The 18,341-nt window shown below is 49.2% G+C and overlaps 1 protein-coding gene across 29 annotated transcripts in view; it reads right to left on the bottom strand.

Moving 5' to 3' along the window:
- LOC139389480 (ARVCF delta catenin family member b) overlaps positions 1-18,341 on the bottom strand; it is a 323,546-nt gene that overhangs the window by 241,786 nt on the left and 63,419 nt on the right. For all 29 annotated transcript variants that reach the window (XM_071136277.1, XM_071136295.1, XM_071136288.1 and 26 more), the window contains exon 2: positions 4,778-4,859. The gene's annotated coding sequence lies outside the window, so the exon portion shown is untranslated. The remainder of the gene's footprint in view (positions 1-4,777; positions 4,860-18,341) is intronic.

Below are 18,341 nucleotides of genomic sequence, written 5' to 3'. Positions count from 1 at the left end.
ATTATTTGTATCTCAGAGCCATTTGCATTGATAGTTATAGCCTAATGTTAGCTTGCTAACGTTGAACCTGGTTGGTTAGCTACCTGCAGATTCATGCAGGGTAGTAACGTTATGAGTTGGGATTATGGTTAATTGTTTAGCTAGCTACATGTCTAACAAAAGACTCCACTATGCAAGTAACCATTTCATAGAATGTTCATGAGGTCACTGTGACAACTGACAATAGACGTAGCTGGTAAATTTGCTCTGGCTCTCGTCTGAGTGTGCCAGAGCGCAGAATAACTGACACATTTCTGAACTCTCAACACCTGTTGAATATGGCCCGTGTCAGTAAACGTTGGCAAAAAAGCACAATTAAATTGCTGCAAGCAGCACAGTTGCAGTCACCAACGCTCTGGATAACATAAAAACAGCCTGACCAGATCTGCTAGGGATAGTAAAATGGTCAGAGTGAGGTGTTCTCTCATTTGTGTCTGGAAGTAGCTAGCAAGTTAGCCAACATTAGCCAGTTAACTTGGGTGTTTGACTGCTGTTAGGTCAGAATGCTCAGATCAAACCTATTCCTCGTCCAGTGTGCGTTGTGAATGCTCCGCGAGCGAAACTCTCATAATTTACGAATGGACAATCTGACAACGCTCTGAGTTTACGAACACCCAGAACGCACTCTGAGCACACTCTGGCACTCCAGATAAAATTTACCAACACACCCGTAGTATAAACCAGCCTAAAGTCCTGAAATCTTTGTTTGCTTAGTACATGGCCTCACATGTGAATTAAGAGATGGGTGGGGCTAAGGCTTTAGAGGTTGTGAATGATACTGAATGGGTGTAGACAAAGAAGAGCTCTCCAGTAGGTGTACCAAAACATTAAAAAGGGACATTTTCTCAAAAGTGAGGTTACAAGTTTATCAATCTTCAAAGAAAAATTACTTTCCCATTGTTCCGCAAATGTAGTGTATGATATACCATTTTCTAGCCCTGAGTCACTACTTTTTTTTTTTTTTTTTTTTGAATTTTACCCCCAGCCCGCCACAGGAGTCGCTGGTGCGCGATGAGACAAGGACACCCCTACCGACCAAGCCCTCCCTAACCCGGGCGACGCTAGGCCAATTGTGCGTCGCCCCACGGACTTCCCGGTCGCGGCCGGTTACGACAGAGCCTGGGCGCGAACCCAGGACTCTGATGGCACAGCTGGCGCTGCAGTACAGCGCCCTTAACCACTGCGCCACCCGGGAGGCCTCTGAGTCACTACTTTTATCCAATGTAAACAACACAATTTCAAATTTTGCTATATAAGACCGAATCAAGACGGTCGGTCACATACAGTGGCTTGAGAAAGTATTCACCCCCCTTGGAATTTTTCACATTTTGTTGCCTTACAACCTGGAATTAAAATGGATTTTTGGGGGGTTTGTATCATTTGATTTACACAACATGCTTACCACTTTAAAGATGCCACTTATATTTTTTTGTGAAACAAACAAGAAATAATACAATTTTTTTTTTAACTTGAGCGTGCATAACTATTCACCCCCTAAGTCAATACTTTGTAGAGACACCTTTTTCAGCAATTACAGCTGCAAGTCTCTTGGGGTATGTCTCTATAAGCTTGGCACATCTAGCCACTGGGATTTTTGCCCATTCTTCAAGGCAAAACTGCTCCAGGGATGGTTATTTCGGGGTGATGAGAGGTGTTGGATTTGCGCCAAACAGCATTTTCCTTGATGGTCAAAAAGCTTAATTTTAGTCTCATCTAACAAGAGTACCTTCTTCCATTTGTTTGGGGAGTCTCCCACATGCCTTTTGACGAACACCAAACAAGTTTGCTTTTATCTTTCTTTAAGCAATGGATTTTTTTCTGGCCACTCTTCCGTAAAGCCCAACTCTGTGGAGTGTACGGCTTAGTGGTCCTATGGACAGATACTCCAATCTCCACCGTGGAGCTTTGCAGCTCCTTCAGGGTTCTCTTTGGTCTTTTTGTTGCCTCTGATTAATGCCCTCCTTGCCTGGTCCGTGAGTTTTGGTAGGCGACCCTCTTGCCACATTCTTTCAATTTTTTTATAATGGATTTAATGGTGCTCCGTGGGATGTTAAAAGTTTTTGATTTTTTTTATAATCTAACCCTGATCTGTACCTCTCCACATCGTTGTCCCTGACCTGTTTTGAGAGCTCCTTGGTCTTCATGGTGCTGCTTGCTTGGTGGTGCTCCTTGCTTAGTGGTGTTGCAGACTCAGGGGCCTTTCAGAACAGGTGTATATCTACTGAGATCATGTGACAGATCATGTGACACTTAAATTTCACTTCACAAATTTGGACTATTTTGTGTATGTCCATTACATGAAATCCAAATAAAAATGTAAATTACAGGTTGTAATGCAACAAAATAGGAACAATTCCAAGGGGGGTGAATACTTCTGCAAGGCACTGTATCTTGATTAGATAAGTATTCAACCCCCTGAATCAATATATGTTAAAATCCCCGTTGGCAGCGATTACAGCTGTGAGTCTTTCTGGGTAAGTCTCTAAGAGATTTCTGGATTGTACAATATTTGCCCAATATATATTTTTTATTCTTCAAGCTCTGTCAAGTTAGTTGTTGATCATTGCTAGACAGAATTTAAGTCTGCCATAGAGTTTCAAGCTGATTTAGGTCAAAACTGTAACTAGGCCACATTCACATTCCATGTGGTCTTGGTAAGCAACTCCAAGTGTATATTTGGCCTTGTGTTTTCCGTAATTGTTCTGCTGAAAGGTGAATTCGTCTCCCAGTGTCTGGTGGAAATCAGACTGAACCAATTGTTCCTCGTTCCACTTCGCTATATTTTTAGATCAGTAGAGTATAAGAAAACCAGTCTGTTTTTCCATCTGATATAATTGGAAAAGTAATATGAGGGCACGCTAAACCCTAAGACATGGGATGCATCGCAAATAGCACCCTATTCCCATTTATTGCACTACTTTTGATGAGGGCCATCAAAAGTAGTGCACTATAATATAGTAGAGGTACTCTGATAGGGAACAGGATGTCATTTGGGACACAGTCTGTATCTCGGATCGAGGACCAATACTCTCATTAACAAGATGTCAGAGTCTGGCCATCTTGTCATTTGTGAAGGTGGAGAGAGGAGCACTTTTAAAATCTCTTGCAGAGCAGAACAGTCTTTACATCTCTCTCCTCCGGCACCAAGCAAGCCCCGAGCTCCGATGCTGATATGCTCATCCAGTGCTAGGCCATAACTCCTGGGAGAGATACGACATTCTGTTCTAGTGATGGACTACCTCCCTCCATCAGTATGGTGTAAACGATCCAGCCAGGACAGTCAGCTATTCCATCTCTAACTTGACAAAAATATACGTCAGAATAAACAAAGTCAGCTCTGGTTACCATTCATACACTTTTGCCATTCAGTCCATGCCAGCTGAAAAAGCCTATAATCCTGACCTGCAAGCCGATATTTCATTTCAGACTTGGTTAAAATTAGGTTATGGTTAGAGTTAAGGTACGGGTCAGTGTAAGATTTTGGTTAGTTGTTTTGGAGGTCAGCAGTGTCCTTATAGCCTCTCCCATGCCAAAAAGCCACAACTGACCACTTTGAGCAGCCAGACTCAAGATTCACTTTAATTACTTGACAACATCTAGACTCAGTGTACCGGTAAATCAACGGCTAAAGAGACTCGACTGTGGAAGAGCGAGAGCGAGAAATAGGCTAAAGTATTGCACCCTGCAATAAATAGGTTCAAGCTTAGTGCAGAGCTCCTAGGCAACCAACATCAAGGCTGCAACATGTTAGTCAGGTGGCAACAGAACTGTTCTACTTACATTCAGACCAGAGACATCACCATTGAGAAATAGAAGGAATCCCACAACAACAACTAAAGTCAAACTGTCACAGACAATAATAAAGACCAGGGACATCACATGCAGATAAAGGATGTGTCCTGATTGCTACTGGGTCAGTGATGATTGTTATTAGCCTCGGCCTACATTAGATGGTTTTACAGAATTTACTCATGATTGTTTAACAGATTAGCACAGGCTCATTGGTGCCTGATAAAGTGAAAAGGCTTGTTCCACATTGCATTCATTAGTGAATAGGCACACTTAAACCCAGGCTTGAAAATGTTGAAGGCTATTCAGGGGAGCTTGATCAACCCTATTATATTTCAGAATGTAAGGTTGAAATGTTTTAATCATTGTAAATTACCGTTCCGAGTGGATTGATTTTTGATATCTATTGATTTTCAGAGTATGCTCTAACACAGACCCATGCATCTTGGCCCACCGGTGATTCACTTTAGCTAATCTAATTCTGTGAGGGAAATATTTATTGTTGTTGCGTTTTAAATGCTGTTCCATTTCCAAGCCGTTCCACTCTGATCTATCCTATATGTTAATCCATGTTAAGAAAACAACATTCATTAAATCAGGATATCATATTGACACTGTACTTTTTATAACACTTTCACTTCGCTATATTAATAGATCAGTAGAGTATAAGAAGACCCGTCTGTTTTTCCATCAGATATAATTGGAAAGGGAATGAGAGGGCACGCTAAACCCTAAGACATGGGCAGCATCTCAAATAGCGCCCTATTCCCTATGTAGTGCACTACTTTTGATCAGGGCTGTCAAAAGTAGTGCACTATCCAGGGATAGGGTACCATGTTTAGATGCATCCATAGAACAGCTGTGCAATCAGACCAGACACTACAGCCTGTGATATAAATCTACTGGTTAGGCCTAATTCAGGGCACTTAGTAAATGGGGATGGACTCACCTTTGGCTGAAGAGAAAGACCCATAAAAACTTCAGCGCAGGTGGACATTTATCAGAGGGCCACTGCAACTGTGCTGCTACACCTGCAAGACAAAACAAGATATGTTTTTTAGGCTGCTCGCTTCATCAGATATGATAGGTCCAGTAAATTGGCTAAATGAATGTACCTTCCATACTAGAAATATAATAGTATGGTCAAAATAACACATTGTGCCGTTCTGGAGCTTTGCAAGCTCTGACCCAACTTCTCTTTGATTACTGCATTGTTGGGTTTAGAGCTTGCAAGAAAGGCATTTCACTGTACATGTGCACGTGACATTAAAACTTGAAACTTAAAGTAGGTCATTATTTGCCAAGATAAATGATTCTAAAACATGGTTTGATCGGTTGACTGCTAAACCCAGTAAAGCAGTTCTCCCATGTCTTTTCACACTGGCCTAATTCATTCCAACAACCCAGTTGACCTTTGGCCCATCTTAGTCACCAAAGAGGATATTTATATCAAAGATATGGGATTTTATATACTTGTAGGTAATAGACATACACCTAAGAGACAATGACGCTCTAGCCTTAAAAGAGACGGACCTTTAAAAAAGACATCTCATTCAATACAGTGAAATGTCAACCAAGACTTAGTCCCAGTAGATCTGAGACTAGACTGGTGACCTTTACCCTCTCTATGGGCTTCCTCTTAGCCACGGCTCCACACACACACACACACTGGTGGTGTGGTGAGTCACAGTCTGAGCAGGACAATAAAAGAGCACTATTAGGGCTGTGAGCGAGGCTAGTGGTGCATGGAGACTATATTGTATATGACAGGAAACACTGTTGGATCTGCTGTCCTGCTATGTTTAGAGGAAGAGAACAGAACGATGCTGACTGTGAGAGGACAGGACCTCCAGCTGAACACCCGCCATCTCCCCCTCTCTTTTCTATTATCACCCTTAGTGTCTCTGTCTTTCCCCTTTCCCACTCTCTGTCTTTCCCCTCTCTCTCTCTGTCTTTCCCACCTCTCTCTCTGTCTTTCCCCCCTCTCTCTCTCTGTCTTTCCCCTCTCTGTCTTTCCCCTCTCTCTGTCTTTCCCCTCTGTCTCTTTCCCCCTCTCTCTTTCCCCATCTCTCTCTCTGTCTTGCCCCTCTCTCTCTGTCTTTCCCCTCTCTCCCTGTCTTTCCCCTCTCTCCGTCTTTCCCCTCTCTCCGTCTTTCCCCTCTCTCCGTCTTTCCCCTCTCCGTCTTTCCCCTCTCCGTCTTTCCCCTCTCTCCGTCTTTCCCCCTCTCTCTGTCTTTCCCCCTCTCTCTCTCTTTCCCCCTCTCTCTTTCCCCCATCTCTCTCTCTGTCTTGCCCCTCTCTCTCCGTCTTGCCCCTCTCTCTCCCCGTCTTTCCCCTCTCTCTCTGTCTTTCCCCTCTCTCTCCTTCTTTCCCTCTCTCTTCCCGTCTTTCCCCTCTCTCGCTCTCCCCGTCTTTCCCATCTCTCTCTCCCCGTCTTTCCCCTCTCTCTCTCCCCGTCTTTCCCCTCTCTCTCTCTCCGTCTTTCCCCACTCTCTCTCTCCGTCTTTCCCCACTCTCTCTCTCCGTCTTTCCCCACTCTCTCTCTCCGTCTTTCCCCACTCTCTCTCCGTCTTTCCCCCTCTCTCAGTCTTTCCCTCTCCCGCTCTCTGTGTTTCCCCTTTCCCTCTCTGTCTTTCCCTCTCCCGCTCTCTGTCTTTCCCCTTTCCCTCACTCTGTCTTTCCCCTTTCCCTCTCTCTGTCTTTCCCCTTTCCCTCTCTCTGTCTTTCCCCTTTCCCTCTCTGTCTTTCCCCTTTCCCTCTCTCTCTCTGTCTTTCCCCTTTCCCTCTCTCTCTCTGTCTTTCCCCTTTCCCTCTCTCTGTCTTTCCCCTCTCTCTCTCTGTCTTTCCCCCCCTCTCTCTGTCTTTCCCCCTCTCTCTCTGTCTTTCCCCTCTCTCCCTCTGTCTTTCCCCTCTCTCTCTCTGTCTTTCCCCTCTCTCTCTGTCTTTCCCCTCTCTCTCTGTGTCTTTCCCCCCTCTCTCTCTGTTTTTCCCCCCTCTCTCTCTGTCTTTCCCCTCTCTCTCTGTCTTTCCCCTCTCTCTGTCTTTCCACTCTCTCTCTCTGTCTTTCCCCTCTCTCTGTCTTTCCCCTCTCTCTGTCTTTCCCCGCCTTTCCCCTCTCTGTCTTTCCCCATCTCTCTTCGTCTTTCCCCCATCTCTCCCCGTCTTTCCCCCCTCTCCCCGTCTTTCCCCTCTCTCTCCCCGTCTTTCCCCTCTCTCTGTCTTTCCCCGCCTTTCCCCTCTCTGTCTTTCCCCATCTCTCCCCGTCTTTCCCCCATCTCTCCCCGTCTTTCCCCCCTCTCCCCGTCTTTCCCCTCTCTCTCCCCGTCTTTCCCCTCTCTCTCTCGCCGTCTTTCCCCTCTCTCTCTCTCACCGTCTTTCCCCTCTCTCTCTCTCACCGTCTTTCCCCCCTCTCTCTCCGTCTTTCCCCCCTCTCTCTCCGTCTTTCCCCTCTCTCTCCGTCTTTCCCCTCTCTCTCCGTCTTTCCCTTTCTCTCCCCGTCTTTCCCTTTCTCTCCCCGTCTTTCACTTTCTCTCCCCGTCTTTCCCCTCTCTCTCTCCCCGTCTTTCCCCTCTCCCTCTCCCTCAGACTTTCCCCTCTCCCTCTCTCTGTCTTTCCCTCTCCCGCTCTCTGTGTTATCCCTTTCCCTCTCTGTCTTTCCCTCTCCCGCTCTCTGTCTTTCCCCTTTCCCTCTTTCTGTCTTTCCCTCCCCCTCAGTCTTTCCCCTTTCCCTCCCCCTCAGTCTTTCCCCTTTCCCTCTCCCTCAGTCTTTCCCCTTTCCCTCTGTCTTTCCCCTTTCCCTCTGTCTTTCCCCTTTCCCTCTCCCTGTCTTTCCCTCTCCCTCAGTCTTTCCCCTTTCCCTCTCCCTGTCTTTCCCTCTCCGTCTTTCCCTCTCCCTCTCTGTCTTTCCCTCTCCCGCTCTCTGTCTTTCCCCTTTCCCTCTCTCTGTCTTTCCCCTTTCCCTCTCTGTCTTTCCCCTTTCCCTCTCTCTCGTCTTTCCCCTTTCCCTCTCTCTGTCTTTCCCCTTTCCCTCTCTCTGTCTTTCCCCTTTCCCTCTCTCTGTCTTTCCCCTTTCCCTCTCTCTGTCTTTCCCCTTTCCCTCTCTCTGTCTTTCCCCTTTCCCTCTCTCTGTCTTTCCCCCCTCTCTCTCTGTCTTTCCCCCCTCTCTCTCTGTCTTTACCCTCTCTCTCTCTCTTTCCCCTCTCTCTCTCTGTCTTTCCCCTCTCTCTCTCTGTCTTTCCCCTCTCTCTCTCTGTTTTTCCCCCTCTCTCTCTGTCTTTCCCCTCTCTCTCTGTCTTTCCCCTCTCTCTCTCTGTCTTTCCCCTCTCTCTCTCTGTCTTTCCCCTCTCTCCCTCTGTCTTTCCCCTCTCTCTCTCTGTCTTTCCCCTCTCTCCCTCTCTTTCCCCTCTCTCTCTCTGTCTTTCCCCTCTCTCTCTCTGTCTTTCCCCTCTCTCTCTCTGTCTTTCCCCCCTCTCTCTCTGTCTTTCCCCCTCTCTCTCTCTCTGTCTTTCCCCTCTCTGTCTTTCCCCTCTCTCTGTCTTTCCCCTCTGTCTCTTTCCCCCTCTCTCTTTCCCCATCTCTCTTCGTCTTTCCCCCATCTCTCTCTTCGTCTTTCCCCTCTCTCTCCCCGTCTTTCCCCCCTCTCTCCCCGTCTTTCCCCTCTCTCTCCCCGTCTTTCCCCTCTCTCTCTCGCCGTCTTTCCCCTCTCTCTCTCTCACCGTCTTTCCCCTCTCTCTCTCTCACCGTCTTTCCCCTCTCTCTCTCACCGTCTTTCCCCTCTCTCTCTCACCGTCTTTCCCATCTCTCTCTCACCGTCTTTCCCCTCTCTCTCTCCGTCTTTCCCCTCTCTCTCTCCGTCTTTCCGCTCTCTCCCCCCGTATTTCACCTCTCTCTCCGTCTTTCCCCTCTCTCTCCCGCCGTCTTTCCCCTCTCTCTCCCGCCGTCTTTCCCCTCTCTCTCCCGCCGTCTTTCCCCTCTCTCTCTCTCACCGTCTTTCCCCTCTCTCTCTCACCGTCTTTCCCCTCTCTCTCTCCGTCTTTCCCCTCTCTCTCTCCGTCTTTCCGCTCTCTCTCCCCGTATTTCCCCTCTCTCCCCGTATTTCCCCTCTCTCTCCGTCTTTCCCCTCTCTCTCCGTCTTTCCCCTCTCTCTCCGTCTTTCCCCTCTCTCTCCGTCTTTCCCCTCTCTCTCCGTCTTTCCCTTTCTCTCCCCGTCTTTCCCTTTCTCTCCCCATCTTTCCCCTCTCTCTCTCCCAGTCTTTCCCCTCTCTCTCTCCCAGTCTTTCCCCTCTCTCTCCCCGTCTTTCCCCTCTCCCTCTCCCTCAGACTTTCCCCTCTCCCTCTCCCTCAGACTTTCCCCTCTCCCTCTCTCTGTGTTATCCCTTTCCCTCTCTGTCTTTCCCTCTCCCGCTCTGTCTTTCCCCTTTCCCTCTTTCTGTCTTCCCTCCCCCTCATCTTTCCCCTTTCCCTCCCCCTCAGTCTTTCCCCTTTCCCTCCCCCTCAGTCTTTCCCCTTTCCCTCTGTCTTTCCCCTTTCCCTCTCCCTGTCTTTCCCTCTCCCTCAGTCTTTCCCCTTTCCCTCTCCATGTCTTTCCCTCTCCGTCTTTCCCTCTCCCTCTCTGTCTTTCCCTCTCCCTCTCTGTCTTTCCCTCTCCCTCTCTGTCTTTCCCCTTTCCCTCTCCCTGTCTTTCCCCTTTCCATCTCCCTGTCTTTCCCTCTCCCTCAGTCTTTCCCCTTTCCCTCTCTCTGTCTTTCCCCTCTCTCTCCGTCTTTCCCCTCTCTCTCTTTACCCTCTCTCTCTCCATCTTTCCCCTCCCTCTCTGTCTTTCCCCTTTCCCTCTCCCCCGTCTTTCCCCTCTCTCTCTCCGTCTTTCCCCTCTCTCTCTCCGTCTTTCCCCTCTCTCTCTCCGTCTTTCCCCTCTCTCTCTCCGTCTTTCCCCTCTCTCTCTCAGTCTTTCCCCTCTCTCTCTCAGTCTTTCCCCTCTCTCTCTCCGTCTTTCCCCTCTCTCTCTCAGTCTTTCCCCTCTCTCTCTCAGTCTTTCCCCTCTCTCTCTCAGTCTTTCCCCTCTCTCTCTCAGTCTTTCCCCTCTCTCTCTCAGTCTTTCCCCTCTCTCTCTCAGTCTTTCCCCTCTCTCAGTCTTTCCCCTCTCTCTCTCAGTCTTTCCCCTCTCTCTCTCAGTCTTTCCCCTCTCTCTCTCAGTCTTTCCCCTCTCTCTCTCAGTCTTTCCCCTCTCTCTCTCCGTCTTTCCCCTCTCTCTCTCCGTCTTTCCCCTCTCTCTCTCCGTCTTTCCCCTCTCTCTCTCCGTCTTTCCCCTCTCTCTCTTTACCCTCTCTCTCTTTCCCCTCTCTCTCTGTCTTTCCCTGTCTTTCCCCTTTCTCTCTCCCGTCTTTCCCCTCTCTCTCTTTCCCCTCTCTCTCTTTCCCCTCTCTCTCTTTCCCCTCTCTCTCTCTCTTTCCCCTCTCTCTCTCTCTTTCCCCTCTCTCTCTCTTTCCCCTCTCTCTATCTGTCTGTCCCCCCCTCTCTCTCTCTCTCCCCCCCTCTCTCTCTGTCTCTGTCTTTCCCCCCCTCTCTGTCTTTCCCCGTCTTTCCCCTCTCTCTCCGTCTTTCCCCGTCTTTCCCCTCTCTCTCCGTCTTTCCCCTCTCTCTCTGTCTTTCCCCGTCTTTCCCCTCTCTCTCCGTCTTTCCCCGTCTTTCCCCTCTCTCTCCGTCTTTCCCCTCTCTCTCCGTCTTTCCCCTCTCTCTCTGTCTTTCCCCGTCTTTCCCCTCTCTCTCCGTCTTTCCCCGTCTTTCCCCTCTCTCCCCGTCTTTCCCCTCTCTCTCCCCGTCTTTCCCCTCTCTCTCTCCGTCTTTCCCCTCTCTCTCTCTCCCCGTCTTTCCCCTCTCTCTCTCTCTCTCTCTCTTCTCTCTCCCCGTCTTTCCCCTCTCCCCGTCTTTCCCCTTTCTCTCTCCCAGTCTTTCCCCTCTCTCTCTCTCTCTCTCTCTCTCTCTCCCCCCGTCTTTCCCTCTCTCTCTCTCTCTCTCTCTCTCTCTCTCCCCTCTCTCTCTCTTTCCCCTCTCTCTCCGTCTTTCCCCGTCTTTCCCCTCTCTCTCTCTCTCCCCCACTCTCTCTCTGTCTTTCCCCCTCTCTGTCTCTGTCTTCCCCCCCTCTCTCTCTCCCCCTCTCTCTCTCTTTCCCCCCTCTCTCTCTCTTTCCCCCTCTCTCTCTGTCTTCCCCCCTCTCTATCTCTGTCTTTCCCCCCTCTCTATCTCTCTGTCTTTCCCCCCCTCTCTCTCTGTCTTCCCCCCCTCTCTCTCTGTCTTTCCCCTTTCCCTCTCCCTGTCTTTCCCTCTCCCTCAGTCTTTCCCCTTTCCCTCTCCCTGTCTTTCCCTCTCCCCGTCTTTCCCCTCTCTCTCTCCCCGTCTTTCCCCTCTCTCTCTACCCCCGTCTTTCCACTCTCTCTCTCCCAGTCTTTCCCCTTTCTCTCTCCCCGTCTTTCCCCTCTCTCTCTCCCCGTCTTTCCCCTCTCTCTCTCCCCGTCTTTCCCCTCTCTCTCTCCCCGTCTTTCCCCTCTCTCTCTCCCCGTCTTTCCCCTCTCTCTCTCCCCGTCTTTCCCCTCTCTCTCTCCCCGTCTTTCCCCTCTCTCTCTCCCCGTCTTTCCTCCCCTCTCCCCGTCTTTCCTCCCCTCTTCCCGTCTTTCCTCCCCTCTCCCCTTTCCCTCTCCCTGTCTTTCCCTCTCCCCCAGTCTTTCCCCTTTCCCTCTCCCTGTCTTTCACTCTCCCTCAGTCTTTCCCATTTCCCTCTCCCTGTCTTTCCCTCTCCCTCAGTCTTTCCCCTTTCCCTCTCCCTGTCTTTCCCTCTCCCGCTCTCTCCCTCTCCCTCAGTCTTTCCCCTTTCCCTCTCCCCGTCTTTCCCCTCTCTCCCTCCCCGTCTTTCCCCCCTCTCTCTCCCCGTCTTTTCCCTCGCTCTCTCCCCGTCTTTCCCCTCTCTCTCTCCCCGTCTTTCCCCTCTCTCTCTCTCCGTCTTTCCTCCCCTCTCCCCGTCTTTCCTCCCCTCTCCCCTTTCCCTCTCCCTGTCTTTCCCTCTCCCCCAGTCTTTCCCCTTTCCCTCTCCCTGTCTTTCCCTCTCCCTCAGTCTTTCCCCTTTCCCTCTCCCTGTCTTTCCCTCTCCCTCAGTCTTTCCCCTTTCCCTCTCCCTGTCTTTCCCTCTCCCTCTCTCTCCCTCTCCCTCAGTCTTTCCCCTTTCCCTCTCCCCGTCTTTCCCCTTTCCCTCTCCCCGTCTTTCCACTCTCTCTCGCCCCGTCTTTCCCCTCTCTCTCTCCCCGTCTTTCCCCTCTCTCTCTCCCCTCTCTCTCCCCGTCTTTCCCCTCTCTCTCTCTCCGTCTTTCCTCCCCTCTCTCTCTCCGTCTTTCCTCCCCTCTCCCCGTCTTTCCTCCCCTCTCCCCGTCTTTCCTCCCCTCTCCCCGTCTTTCCTCCCCTCTCCCCGTCTTTCCTCCCCTCTCCCCGTCTTTCCTCCCCTCTCTCTGTCTTTCCTCCCCTCTCTCTGTCTTTCCTCCCCTCTCTCTCTCTCTCTCTCTCCCCGTCTTTCCCCTCTCTCTGTCTTTCGTCTCTCTCTCTCTCTCTCTCGTCTCTCTCTGTCTTCACCTCCCTCGCTTTCGTCTCTCCAACAACACCAGGCAGTTTCTCACTCCGATAGCACATCTGCCACCAGGCCTTAATCCTACTGTCGTCTGCTGATAAGATAATGCTCCCAATGAATGGCAAAGAGAGGGAAACAAGGACTATTTTTATCTGGCTATGCCAAATCATTTACTTGCTGGTTTTATAGCTCCCCTGATGTCAAATGAAATAGTAATGAATGAAATGGGAGCTGCAGTAAAAAGTGCATATACAGAAAGTAATTTGCTGCGAAAAAGCAAAAAGCCTTGTTTAAAATGTGATGACATTTACCATTCCTGGGAGGCCTGTAAAGGTGAACTGGCAGCAGTGGTAGTGGTGGTCATTCACTGATGCCGCACACACACACACAAACACACACACTGCAGGATCCTTTATGCAACAGCCTTTTAGCTGTCATTTTACAGTGGGGGATATTCAGAACACGGATATTCACATACAGAACAAGCAAACAGAGTAAAAGTTTCCTTTTAAAAAGGTCCTAGGGGATAAGTTAGAGAAGAAGACTGGCACCTTAGAAAAGGGCTCCAAATCAGACTGACTCATTAGAAAAGGCACAGTGGTGTCTGTTAGCTTTAGTAAAAACATCAGCTATTTGTATTAAAACAATATCCCTAAAATAGATGAAAGGAATATAGGAGGGTGAATGATGGTGTAATAACACAGAACAGGGCATATATATGACCTGTGTTTGAATGTAGAAAAGTGATGCCATAATGGCTCATTTTATTACTTGGTGCCTATAGGGTAGGGATCATCAACTAGATTCAGCCGCGGGCCGATGTTTTCTTGAGCGGATGGCCGAGAGGCCAGAACATAATTACAAATCATTTGTAGACTGCATATTAACCGCAAGAATCCCAAACAGATATAATGGTTGACTAAAACATAATAATTTCAAACCTTTTTTACACGTGTATACGATCCCGTCATGTCTCTCTACTATGCGTAGGAATACCTGCAAACTGATTTTTAAAATTAAAATCACTTGGAGCTGATTTTCTGCTGTTTTTTACAGTCTTATGTCCAACAATGAAAAGTCCACACAAATGTTATTTAATTAGTTTTTTTTCAAAGAAAACTGGGGGGAGGGGCAAATAAAATCACCCACGGGTCAAATCGGAGAACACTGCTCCAGGGTAATTCAGACTGTTAACTGAGGATGTTTTTACGGTGTTTGTTGTGCTTTCGCATCTCTGTTTTGTATTGTATTGATGTGTATATTTTTGTACTTACTGGGCTCATCTGTAAAAGATTAAATAAAAACAAACTAAATCAAAATGGTGGGACAGGGTGTTTCCACGAGGCAGCGGCAACATCCCAAATAGCACCCTATTCCCTAGTGCATTACTCTTGACCAGGGGAGGTTCAGGTTTCACTACCCTGAAACCACTGCCTCTTCTCGACACAAAGGAACAACCTACTCTTCAAATACTTGGTGGTCCTTTATGTCAGTTTTGGCCACATGAGTTAGAAGGAAATCTCAATAGTAGTCCTGTTAACCAGTGTAGAACAACAAGCAAACACGCACACACATTTCTCTTTTTGTTCCCTATGTCTTATGTTCGCCAAGCCTTTCTTGATGAGTGAAATTATTATTTTTCTATTGCAAGTAAAAGCAGTCACTTTACACACTCAGACAGACAGAATGCAGGGTCATTAAATAGAGATGGGAGTGGACTGGGCAAGACAAAAGCAGCCATGGCAAATTTGAAGGGGTGTGGGTCGCATTTGTTGGGGCTATACTCAATTAAAAAGCTATTTGTTCCCCCAGTCCCATCCCTGGCTTGCACTCCTAAATGACAGCCCCACACAGACATTTTGAAGGGTCAGAGTGGCACAGCCTGGGCCCCAGCTCCAGTATGGCTGTATGGCAGACATAACCCTGACCCAGCAGCACTACCGTATGGCAGACATAACCCAGACCCAGCAGCACTACCGTATGGCAGACATAACCCAGACCCAGCAGCACTACCGTATGGCAGACATAACCCAGACCCAGCAGCACTACCGTATGGTAGACATAACCCAGACCCAGCAGCACTACCGTATGGCAGACATAACCCAGACCCAGCAGCACTACTGTATGGCAGACATAACCCAGACAGCCAAGTCTCACTAGCAGTTAGCGAGACATAACAGGCTTGGCCTCAAACATACTGCATGTGTGCAACATGTTTAGTCACCTGCTGTGATGGAGGAGGGGTGTTGAGCCAGATATTATGTCAGTTAAGGGGGAAGGGGGAGGGTGGAGGGTGAGGAGAGTAAAGGAGAGGACCAGATGGACACTGGAGTAAGGGTTGTGTTGTGACATTCAGACAATCTTAAATCTGAGTGACAGGACAAGCAGTGTTAATGGTCATTCCATTGGATGTCTGCTTGGACAACTGCTCTAGTCCTGTCCACATGGCCACTACTACTGTTGGACTTCAGAGAACTAAAGGTGACTGAACTTTCCCATGTCTCTCCTCAGCACTGGGCTCCTCCACATGGCACAGTGAACTCGGAGAGATTAACTGAGAGTGAAGGGTGAGGTAATTCAAAGGGGAACAGGAATAGGGAACAGGGAGCGACAGTGTACAGGAACTGCCATGATGTCACCCAGTAGTCATGCAGTAAGTATAGTGCTGACTGAGAAATGTGCCAGTCCAGACAGAGCCTCAGGTGATACACTGATAAAACGCTCACATTAAGCCTGCTTTCGCTAAAAAGCATATTTACATAAAGGTTAAGAAGCACATGGTTCAAGTGAGGTCAGAGCGGTGTACTGAGTGTAATGCTAAGGGGATAGGAAGGTCTTACTGAGTTTTAATGAGGAGAAATCAACAAGAAAACACTCAGGGGAACTGCACTGGCACTGAGTCACTCTCCCTCTCTTGATTGTTCAGCATTTGAATATCTCCTCAGTCCCCAACTGTATTTCAAACTGTCAATCTGACACAAACATGCAAGACCATTCATAATTGAAACATACCTGGACGTTTTTGACATTTCTCCGATTTGGTAATCAAGCTTTGTAGTTGAATAGGATGCAATGGCTTTGAAATGCTTTTATAATGAAAACTTGTCTGTCTACATTCAAACACTTCCAGTTTTGATCGACTGTCCATTCATAAGGACTTATAGATCCATAATTTACAAGATATGAAATACATTATACACAGATGTACTGTTCTGTGACCGGACAGAATTGAAGATTGAATCATCTGGTACGGGAGAAGCCTGAGGAGAAGCATAGCAAGTCAACATGATTGTGAATTTATTCTATGCAGAATGAGAGGGGTATCCATTGCACTCAGGCTGTTTTCTACCAGCTACTGAGCTCAGTATGTCACACCTACAATGAGAAAAACAATTCTGATACCTGTTGAAACACGACCATAGACACTTCCAGTCAATACAAAAGTGTTAAGCAGTCTCTTCTAATGGCTAATAGATTAACCAGTCACAACTCACCCACACACTTCTTCCCAGAGCGTGCACAAGAATACACACACCAAACCCTACTCACTGATTCCTAGAGCAGAGACACACAAACAATGAATCCTGTGTATTCTCCCAGAGTTGTGCCAAAGAGGTTTTTTCAGACAACAGGCATAGCCCCTTCCCCTCTCCCCTCACATCCTTCCTCACATCCCTCCTCGCCCCTCACATCCCTCCCTGCCCCTCCTCTCCCCTCACATCTCTCCTCGCCCCTCACATCCCTCCGCGCCCCTCCTCTCCCCTCGCGCCCCTCCTCTCCCCTCGTGCCCCTCCTCTCCCCTCGCGCCCCTCCTCTCCCCTTTCCTCCGTCTCCTCTTGAACACCACCCCTCCCTCCCTTCTCTCCTCTTGACCCCCCTCCCTCCTCTCCCTCCTCTTGACCCCCCTCCCTCCTCCCGACCCCCCTCCCTCCTCTCGACCCCCCTCCCTCCTCTCGACCCCCCTCCCTCCTCTCGACCCCCCTCCCTCCCCTCGACCCCCCTCCCTCCCCTCGACCCCCCTCCCTCCTCTCGACCCCCCTCCCTCCCCTCCCTCCTCTCTTGTCCTCCTGACTCCTCCCTCCCGCTCTTCTTGACCCCTCCCTCCCTCCCCCCTCTCGCCTCACGTCCCTCCTCTCGCCTCACGTCCCTCCTCTCGCCTCACGTCCCTCCTCTCGCCTCACGTCCCTCCTCTCGCCTCACGTCCCTCCTCTCGCCTCACGTCCCTCCTCTTCCCTCACGTCCCTCCTCTTCCCTCCCTCTCGCCTCACGTCCCTCCTCTTCCCTCCTCTCGCCTCACGTCCCTCCTCTTGCCTCACGTCCCTCCTCTCGCCTCACGTCCCTCCTCTCGCCTCACGTCCCTCCTCTCCCCTCACGTCCCTCCTCTCCCCTCACGTCCCTCCTCTCACGTCCCTCCTCTCTCCTTTATGTTCCTCCTCTCACCTTCCCCTCCCTCCTCTCCTCTTGACTCCCCCCTCCCCGTCTCCACTTCTTGACCCCTCCCTCCTCTCATCTCCTCTTGATCCCTCCCTCATCCCCTCCCTCCTTTCCTCTTAACCCCTCTCCTCTCGACTCCTCCCTCCCTACTCGACTGCCCCTCCCTCCCTCCCTCCCTCCTCTCGACTCGCTCTCCCTCCCTCCTCTCGACTCGCTCTCCCTCCCTCCTCGACTCGCTCTCCCTCCTCTCGACTCGCTCTCCCTCCCTCCTCTTGACTCCCCCTCACTCCCTCTTCTTGACTCCCTCTCCTCTTGACTCCCCCTCCCTCCCTCTTTCCCCCCCAGTCTGTCTCATCAGCCCTCTGACATCCATTTAAACTCTCATTTACAGGCTGTTAGTGCTGGAGCCCATCCAGTAACAGAACCCCCATGCAGATACAGACAGACACATCACAGTGTGGTCAAACACAGGCATTGCAATGACATTCAAATGGCCTCATTCAGAATGGGAGATCCACATAGCTGAGACTATTATATCAGGGTAAACAATCCTATAAAGGCAGAATCATATCTTTGTGAAGTGCTGAAGTAGGGTGAACAGACTGACAGGGAGTGCAGTGCTCACTAAAGGATATGCTAATATGGAGCCTTATTCAGCCTTGAGAGTGATTGGCACAGTGTGTTGGATATAATGGATAGTTCTGGGTTGAAGAACACAATGCCAAGACAGTGAGAGGAAGAAGAGGGATGAAAGAAAGGAACGGAAGAGAAAGATAGGGAACCAGCTCAACGTGAATGTTGTATTTTTGTCTTTAAGCGTACTACACTCTATGGTGTATAACTGTTATGAAGTGTACAGGTAAGGTGATGTCTTGTGAATTAAAGCACATTAAGAATGCGTACAGCCATTTTCACACGCCAACAGAGAGCCTCGCCGTGTTAAGTTACAGTATGCCTACATGCACACAGAGTGTGAGTGATGCAAAAGGCGGTGTGGTAGTAAGCTAAATGAGAAGGGACATAACTGTTCATTGTGCTTCACTACACAGACAGACATCTCTCTGTTATGACTGGGAAGTCACAATATCTGCCATTGCCCTGGAATAAATATGGCTCGAGTCACTTTCAGTATGCCTTTTGTATCAACCACAGATCCACATGAAATTGAAATCTAATGTTTCGCCGTCAGTCAGGCGGCAGAAGTGTGATTTCCAGAGAGAGGGGGAAGTTAGAGTTGTCGGTAATGGACTTCCACATCTCCCGGTCTTCTCTCATTTGGGAGTTTTCAGCAAGTGTGTCTGTCTGTAAAGCTGTCAGAGCGCATCACCCCCTAGTCTCCTTAGTTATTTTGCCTCAGTCAAACTCGTTATAGTCAAAGCCAATGGAAGGATGCCTATATCAAGTCCTCATTATGGGGGAGTGTGCTCATTTCAAAATGTCCAGTTAAAAGCGCTGTATGATCAAAGATGCA

Source organism: Oncorhynchus clarkii, chromosome 30 (assembly GCF_045791955.1).
Source record: "Oncorhynchus clarkii lewisi isolate Uvic-CL-2024 chromosome 30, UVic_Ocla_1.0, whole genome shotgun sequence".
NCBI lineage: Eukaryota > Metazoa > Chordata > Actinopteri > Salmoniformes > Salmonidae > Oncorhynchus > Oncorhynchus clarkii.
The sequence above is the reverse complement of the archived record's forward strand: the minus strand, read 5'-3'. Positions and strand labels throughout refer to the sequence as shown.